The sequence below is a fragment of the Myotis lucifugus genome, unplaced genomic scaffold, assembly GCF_000147115.1.
Source record: "Myotis lucifugus unplaced genomic scaffold, Myoluc2.0 scaffold_1, whole genome shotgun sequence".
Classification (NCBI taxonomy): domain Eukaryota; kingdom Metazoa; phylum Chordata; class Mammalia; order Chiroptera; family Vespertilionidae; genus Myotis; species Myotis lucifugus.
This window is the reverse complement of record NW_005871049.1, coordinates 20,142,540-20,150,429: the sequence shown is the minus strand read 5'-3', so window position 1 is coordinate 20,150,429 and position 7,890 is coordinate 20,142,540.

Below are 7,890 nucleotides of genomic sequence, written 5' to 3'. Positions count from 1 at the left end.
ATTTGGAATCCTTTTCCACATGAGTTTTTAATAGTATTTTTTTTATTAAATTTATAAGACTGTGTCTGTGTCATTCCCAAGAGTCATTAGCAGATTCTCAGGCTCAAAGTTGAAGGATCTACAGCATGAACATCTGAGGCGCATAGGTAAAATTATGTAGGAAAGACAAGACTTCCATCCCACTGTCATCAGGAAATGCACTTAAAGTTGTATTTCTAATAATCAAATTCTTCACTTAGCAAACATTTGTTGAGTACCTATATTGTACCAAGCCCAATTTCCCTCCAGGAGCTCCAAATTTGGTGAAGGAGAAACATGTGAACACAGAAATTCCATAAAATAAGATATGCTATAAAGAAGTATATTTCAGCCCTGGTCAATGTTGCTCAGTGATTAGAGTGCCAGCCCACAGACCGAAGGGTCATGGGTTCGATTTTCGGTCAAAGACAAGTACCTGGATGGCAGGTTCGATCCCTGTGTGGGAGGCAACCAATCGATGTGTCTCCCTCACATTGAGGTTCATCTCTCTCTCCCTCTCTCTCTCTCTCTCTTCCCCACCCCCATCCCCACTCCGTCCACTCTCTCTAAAAATCAATGGAAAAAATATCATCAGGTGAGGATTAACAACAACAAAAAAGAACTATATTTTAGATATTATGGATGGACCAAGGTAGAATCCCTTAACTCTGCCCTGCATGTGCTTCCATAGGAAAGAATGATTGTACTTCCTTAAGTAATTCCCAGCAACTATAAGCATCATGTGTAAAAGTAAGAGAGGAAGGAAAGTGCTTGGAACATTCTGGCAACAGCAGGCACCTCAGCAAGGCTGGAGCCTACAGCTTCATTTATATGAGAAAGTGGTGAACAGTGAAGTTAGAAATATTGACCCAAGGATAGCTCATGGTGTCTTTTCAACTGTACTACGGGATTTGGACTTGATCTTAAAGATAACAAGCAGCCTTTGGAGGAAAGTTAACTTCTGATTCACATACATTTGCTCACTTCATCCCCTCTGAAATAATGGGATTCCAAGGCAGTGCACTCTGTGCCATGACACAGAGGAAAGGTGATGGATCCATCTGAGGGTCAAGCCTGTCCCCAGCTTCCTGGGTCCATGCCATTAGCAATTGCTTTGACGTTCCTAGTGATCTAAGAAAGAAGGGGCTTTATCGGGTAAAAGGAGTCCAATGAGACATTGGTCCCAAGTTAAAATCTGGGAAGGGTAAGGTCAGTATCTCTGATCTCAGGGCCCTGAAGTTCCTGCATATATGGCCTATTGACTCAGACTATATCTCTTAGGAAAGTCCCTAAACCATATAATATTAACCTCACAAGATAAAAGCTAGGGATGAGAAAGGGGGCTGCCTGCCAACTAATACACTCTGTTTTTATATTCCTCTCTGCCCTTTGGCACTTTAAGAAAAAGTCACATGAAGAATAATGTCCAGGAAACATTTTTCTTTAGATCTTGCCCAAACTACTTTCAGATGTGATGAGATGGCATCCTGCCTTATTTAATAAGCCTGGAAATGAGGAGTAAATGAGTCGATATGATTGGAGAATTTCAAAACCCTTTCTTTCATTGACATTCATTTATTTTATCATCTGGATGGGATGAAATTTAGGAAATCAAACTTGCCTTTCAATGTGGAGAAGATTGGAATCTGTTGAGTGAACATTACTACTTGGAATCCCGTAGTTTGACCTCAAGCATCCACCAGTTGTGGGAGCTTTAAGTTTTCCTTTAGCTGCCATTGCTGACTCCCACCATGGAGGAAGTCAACTAACGCTTCTGTGGAGAGAAGGAATCAGTGAATTGAAAAGAGCCATGTCAATTCTCCCGGTTCCATTCTGGGCTCTGACAGTGTCTTGATCAGTAGGGTGGGACAAAGCACTTAACCTTTGTGTCTCCAAAAGCAAATGATGAATTCTGTCCCACTTACACTGTTTATTAACAGATGGGAGTTGCAAATGATTAACTGCTTTGTTCCCTCATTTCTTTGACCTTAAGATGCCTGCCTCGTGAGGGGTTGCTATGCAGAGATATGTAGCATGCAGAGCCCCAGAGGAGGTGAGCAGTCACATGCTCAATGCAGATAATGATGACAATGAAATGCACTTGACTTCTCAGCAAATGCCACACTCCCTGCAGGATGACACATGTGGAAGGTGGGCCGCATCCAGTGTGGAGTGTTGGAGGAAGCTGTGTAAAGTGGAAGAAGAAAGTGAGGGTTTACCAAAGCAGAACATACCCTACTTTACCACAAACAAAGCCACTGTAAATAACTATATTGGTTCAAAACCAAATGGCAGGTCAGATCTTGGATGAATTACTAGAGATTAAATCTGCTAAATGCTGTCAACACTTGGCCATCAAGCTCAATGGGTATTCTTTAACCTGGTGAAAACACTCACCATCAGTATCTTGACAGTTGAGGAGGGCAGCAATGAAGTCATGGAGAGTCTCGTCCTCTGTTTTCTATTCACTTTATGGATCTGTTTGTCAGGTTGCTCCCAAAGAACATTACTTGACCCCCAATGCCTTATAGAATGAACTACAAGTCTCCTTTGTATTTGCATATATATCTGAATCCCTATGAAATTACGGGGAAAGATCTAGGACGTACTCTAAAACAGCATTTTCTGAAATGTGTTTCACAGAATACTAGCTCCCTAGATGCTCTTCAAATTAGAATTCCTTGATCAAGGAACTTAGGAAAGGCTTTTAAAAATGATTTCCTGAGTGCGTGGGGGGCAGCGGAGGGGTACTGTGATGAATGAGTCATTCAGGGCCTGAACTTGCATTGATCATGGCGTAAGGTAAGGTCAAAGAAAAGGCAGAGGTGAGTCATGTAAGGCCTTGTAGGCCATGGAGAGGACTTTGGCTTTTATCCTGATTAGGAGATTTTAAGCAGCTTTTATTTACTGCATAGAGGAATAATAAAATCTCTGGGAACTTTTCAGAGGAAGAAATACGTAAAACTTTGTTTAACCCAGTTATTCCAACTTCTTTGACTTTTAATGCCTATTAACACATTGGGAAATATAATTTTGAATTTAAGAGGATTCCTTTGCCTCATGTTGATGTTCTTGCTCATTATGCCCCTCTCACGTGAAGTTGCTCCTGGTACAGAGCGTTCACTGCAGAATTGTTCCAGTTTTGAACATTGGCCTCTTCCATGTCTCTCCTCACCCCTCTTCTGCTCATAAGGTGTATTATTGTTATTTGAATACATTATTTCTTCTCTTATATTAGTTAGGGTAAGTTAGCTGCTACAATGAATAGACCTAGAAAATGTATACTGGCTCAACTACCAAAGAAATATATTTCCTGTTGATGTGGCATTCGTACAGGGCAGGTGAATAAGTCAGCAGGTATCCTTCCTCCACACAGTCATTCAGGAACCCAGGCTAATGGGAGCATTGCCATTTTCAATACTTGGTTTTCCAGGTTGCCCTGAAATTCATCTTTATTCTGCTCAGACAGGAGAGGAAGAGAGTATGAAGAAGTGAACATATGCATACATGTGTATAGTGGGGAGGGGGATTTATGGGCCAGGGCTGGAAGACACCCAAGACTTCTCACATTGAGAACTAGAAATAGTCACCTGGCTCCACCTAGGTGCAGGGAAGTTAGGAAATGCCGTCCCTGGATACGCAGCTACCTCCCAAGGACATCCTACACTACGTAAGGGTTACATGAAGTCTGTTGGACAGCCACCCATTTCTGCTATCCACCTACTATACTACCAGCTCTTTGAAGGAAGGATTGTACGTTTTCACGCATTCATCTTGGTTGGTTTCATACATATATTATGGTGCTGGCATCAAACAGATGTCCAATAAATGCTGGTTGAAATAAGTAGCAGTACATCAAAAAACTTAAATATCTCAACCAGAAGGATGGAAAGAGTTGAAGCCACCATCAGAAAACAGAACAAGGCAGCTGTCATGGTGTTTCAGTTCCAAAAAGATAAACATTCGTAGAGAAAATGGTCAAATTTGAAGTATGGTTTCTCCAATAATTTTCATAAAGGAGGCCGTAAGCAGAGCAGAGGTGAATTTAAAGACAGGGATGAGATTTTTCAAGGCTTCTCTGCAAGCGAGAAGTTCCTCCTATGTTTCTTTGTTGTGCTTTTGGCCTGGCACCTCACAAAGCAGCCTGAAAGCTGTCAGACATCTTCTGGGTCATAAATCACCCAGAGGCATGGCGAGCACGGAATCAATAGAGTTTCTAATTTTTGAAAAAGTGGGGAGATGCTTATGTAACTATGCTGGGGAAAGGGAAGGCCCCTGGCAGCTTGCCTTGTTTACCCTGAATTGGATTCATGCTTGGAGGCCTCTCCGCTCCGTGGAAGCCCTTTTGCTCAGAGAGCACTGAGGAAAATGCTGAAATCTGCAGTCCCTGGACACCCAATTTCCCCGTATTATCTTGCCGCCACCATAGTTCCTTTTGCAATTGGAACTGACTGAAGAGAGGTGTTTACAGTGCTGCACGCTGGAACACTGCTAGCATTTCCTCTTCCGTGGGAGGAAGAGGAGGTGGGAGCTAGAATAGAAGGAGCATTTATCATCGCGGACACCTGCCCTCTCAAATACGATGGTTATACCTCTTCTGAGAAACAGAGCATTTGGGGTGCTGATTTTGTATGAACCACAAGTTTTCTATTCCTAACCCTTACCACCCCCACAATATGTCTTAAAGCGAAGAACATCTGAGCTAGAAACATGGCCTGTACCTCAGTCCTCAAAACTTCTCTGTCCACCCTATTTATTATCAACATCGAAGACAGAGATGCTCAGGGCTTTCTTTATTGGAAAAATGGGGCAAAAATGTGTTTTCTTTTCAGCAAAACCAAGGTGGGGAGAGGCCCTGGCAGTTTAACACTCCAGCTACGTGGTCCATTGAACCAGTCCAGTAAATTTCAACAGGGCTGCATATCAAAACTGCCCTTCACGGACCAGGGAGAGTTAAGTGGGGGAGAGATGAAAAGATATGACATAAATGATCAGAGCAATAAAACTCACTGCTCAATTAGTCACTCGGCGAGGCAGGAGGGGAAGGGAATTGGTGGTTGAGGAAAAGTGTATATTTGCTCTGCAGGAATCCCATTTATTTCAGCGTCACCCTAACCTGCTTGGCTCAGCTGCAGGATTCAGGCTGGTTGTTTACTTTATAGGAGGTCCACCTACCTCATCCCCCACCCCGTCTGTTATTTTAAAGCTTTGCCCAGTTAAACCAAGGATTTCCACCATCCTATGCAAGTCATGCCTCAGTTTTCATGGTAATGGGGGGGGGAGGACAGCATTATACCCACTCCCACTATTGCGAGTAATTTGGGTCTTTCCATTTTTCCAATCTACCATGTATAGGATACCCAGAAAGCAAAAATCTTTCAGGATCCATTTTGCAACTGCTAGAAACGTGAATGAATACATGTTTCTACTGGCTTAACCGTCTATAAGCAAGTTCTGATATGAGACATTTCTGACAGCCGCTCCTGGCCTGACCCCGGAGGGTGTTCTAGGAAACCCAAAACTAGGGCAACATTAGCTGTGCCCCAGAAAACCCGCCTGTCATTGAGAAGGAGCCATTTATATTTGGAAAAAACTGGTGTATGCTAATAACCACTTTTGAATTTTTCCAATCTGGTCTAAATTAGCCCTAGTACTGCCAAGGTCTAGCTACCTAATGAGAACAATTATTTCCGGATTTCAATTAAATCAAGTTGAAGAAGTATTTTATTTGTTTTTATTTGCAATTTTTTCATTATAAAAGTAATATAGCTGCATTATAGAGAATATGAAAAATATATTGAAAAAAATGACTCCCATAGTCCCCTGCCCTAACAAAACTCTGTATCTATCTTCATGTAACTGAATAATATTTAAGGAGCATCTACAGTGGTAATACCATGTGGTGGGACAAACAACTACAGCAACAAAAGCATCCAGTCAGATGCTTGCAGGCTAGATGGGAGGGCCCTGCCTGCACATTTACTCAGGTAATAGACTAGGACAGTGTGAGATAGAGTCCAAATGACTTGGATAGGACTTTAGAGGGAAGAAATGAATACGGGTTAGTGGTCAGGGAGAGCTCCACTAAGGTCACGGGAAATGAGTAGCAGCGTGCTAAGTGGACAGCCACGGTAGAGGCGAGGCTGCTCTCTCAGCGTGGGGGTGGAGAGGGGAGGGGATAATCCACTCATCCACACGGTGCCTGGGATAAAGAAAATGCTCACGCTATATTTTTTGACTAGGTAAACCAATTAAAGGGTGGGGTCAGATTATAGAAAGTCTTGCATTCTTCAAGACATACAAGAAACTCCAAATTAAGGGTAATGAGAGACTTACTATTGTGCTTTTGAGTTAGGGCAGGGGGAGGGACAGAATGAGACTAGAGGTCTGGAAAGGTGAGTGTGGTAGCAGAGTGCCTAAGGACAGGAGAGGGGAACTTGGAGGGAAGACAGCTGTTAGCAAATCTATAATAATAAAAGTGTAATATGCTAATTAGACCAGACAGCTGAACGACCTTCCGGACATCATTCTGGATGCAGCCGAGGCTGCAAGGGCCGAGGCATCCACCACAGCTGTGAGGGCCGAGCCCCTTGCACGAATTTCGTGCATCAGGCCTCTAGTGATTAAAATAATGGAGAGATGATGCGGTCAGAGGACGGAGGCAAGGAGTGGCAGGGGAAAAGGAAAGGAATGGAAAGAGGTGAAGGAGGAAGACACCTCAAGAATAAGTGGGTATTGAGGGGAATGGTCTAGAAGACAAAGTCCAAGCTCTCTTAAAAGCCTTGAACTTGGAAATCCAAGGGTATCGATGAGGCAAAATGGGCCGTCAAAAGTGATTTCTCTTGGTGGGGGAAGGAAGCATTCCATTTTGAACTCATTAGGTTTAGCGTGACATTGAGACATTGAGACCAAAACGCTGGGCCATGGGCCGGCAACTAGTTTGGTTTCAATGGCACTAGAACAGTGGTCTTCAAACATTTTTCATCACACACCCTCATCAGCAAAAGTTTTTTGCCACTATTTATTATTGTTTATTATAACATTATGTCTATATAATAGTATGCTATTTGTTTGATACATTACAAACTATACATAAAAATTGAAATTAAAAATAGAGATGATAAAGATAAAAATGATAGCATTTTTAAATATTTTTGCTAACATGAAGAAGTCCTTTTAAATAATTTTAAACACTTTGGTTAGCCGTTTGACAGACCTTATTATATTATGATTTTGTTTTTTAAACCTTGAATGTGGCTGATGGAAAGTTTGTATTTGGAGTAAAAGTGTCAGTTCCACTGTTTTCTTATTGTTGGCCTGTGTTTATCTCATTACTAGAGGCCCAGTGCACGAAATTTGTGCACTCACGGGGCGGGGGGTCCCTCAGCCCAGCCTGTACCCTCTTGCAGTCTAGGAGTCCTCGGGGATGTCCAACTGAAGGTGTAGCCAGCAGTCAGACATCCTTAGCACTGCCATGGAGGCAGGAGAGGCTCCTGCCACTGCCACTGTGCTCACCAGCTGTGAACCCACTGACCATCAGGAGGCAGCTCCTGTGTTGAGCAGGATCGGGCTGAAACTGGCTCTCTGACATCCCCCAAGGGATCCCAGATTGTGAGAGGGCACAGGCCACCAGTGCACGATCGGGGTTGGGAAGGAATGCGGGAGGTTGGCCAACCAGGGAGGGACCACGGGAGGGCTCCAGGGCATGTCCAGCCTGTCTCACTCAGTCCCGATCAGCCGGACCCCAGCAGCAAGCTAACTTACCGTTCAGAGGTCTGCCCCCTTGTGGTCAGTGCACATCATAGTGAGCGGTTGAGCAGCCTTAGCTTATCATTAGCATATTAACGCTTTGATTGGTTGAATGGAAGACTG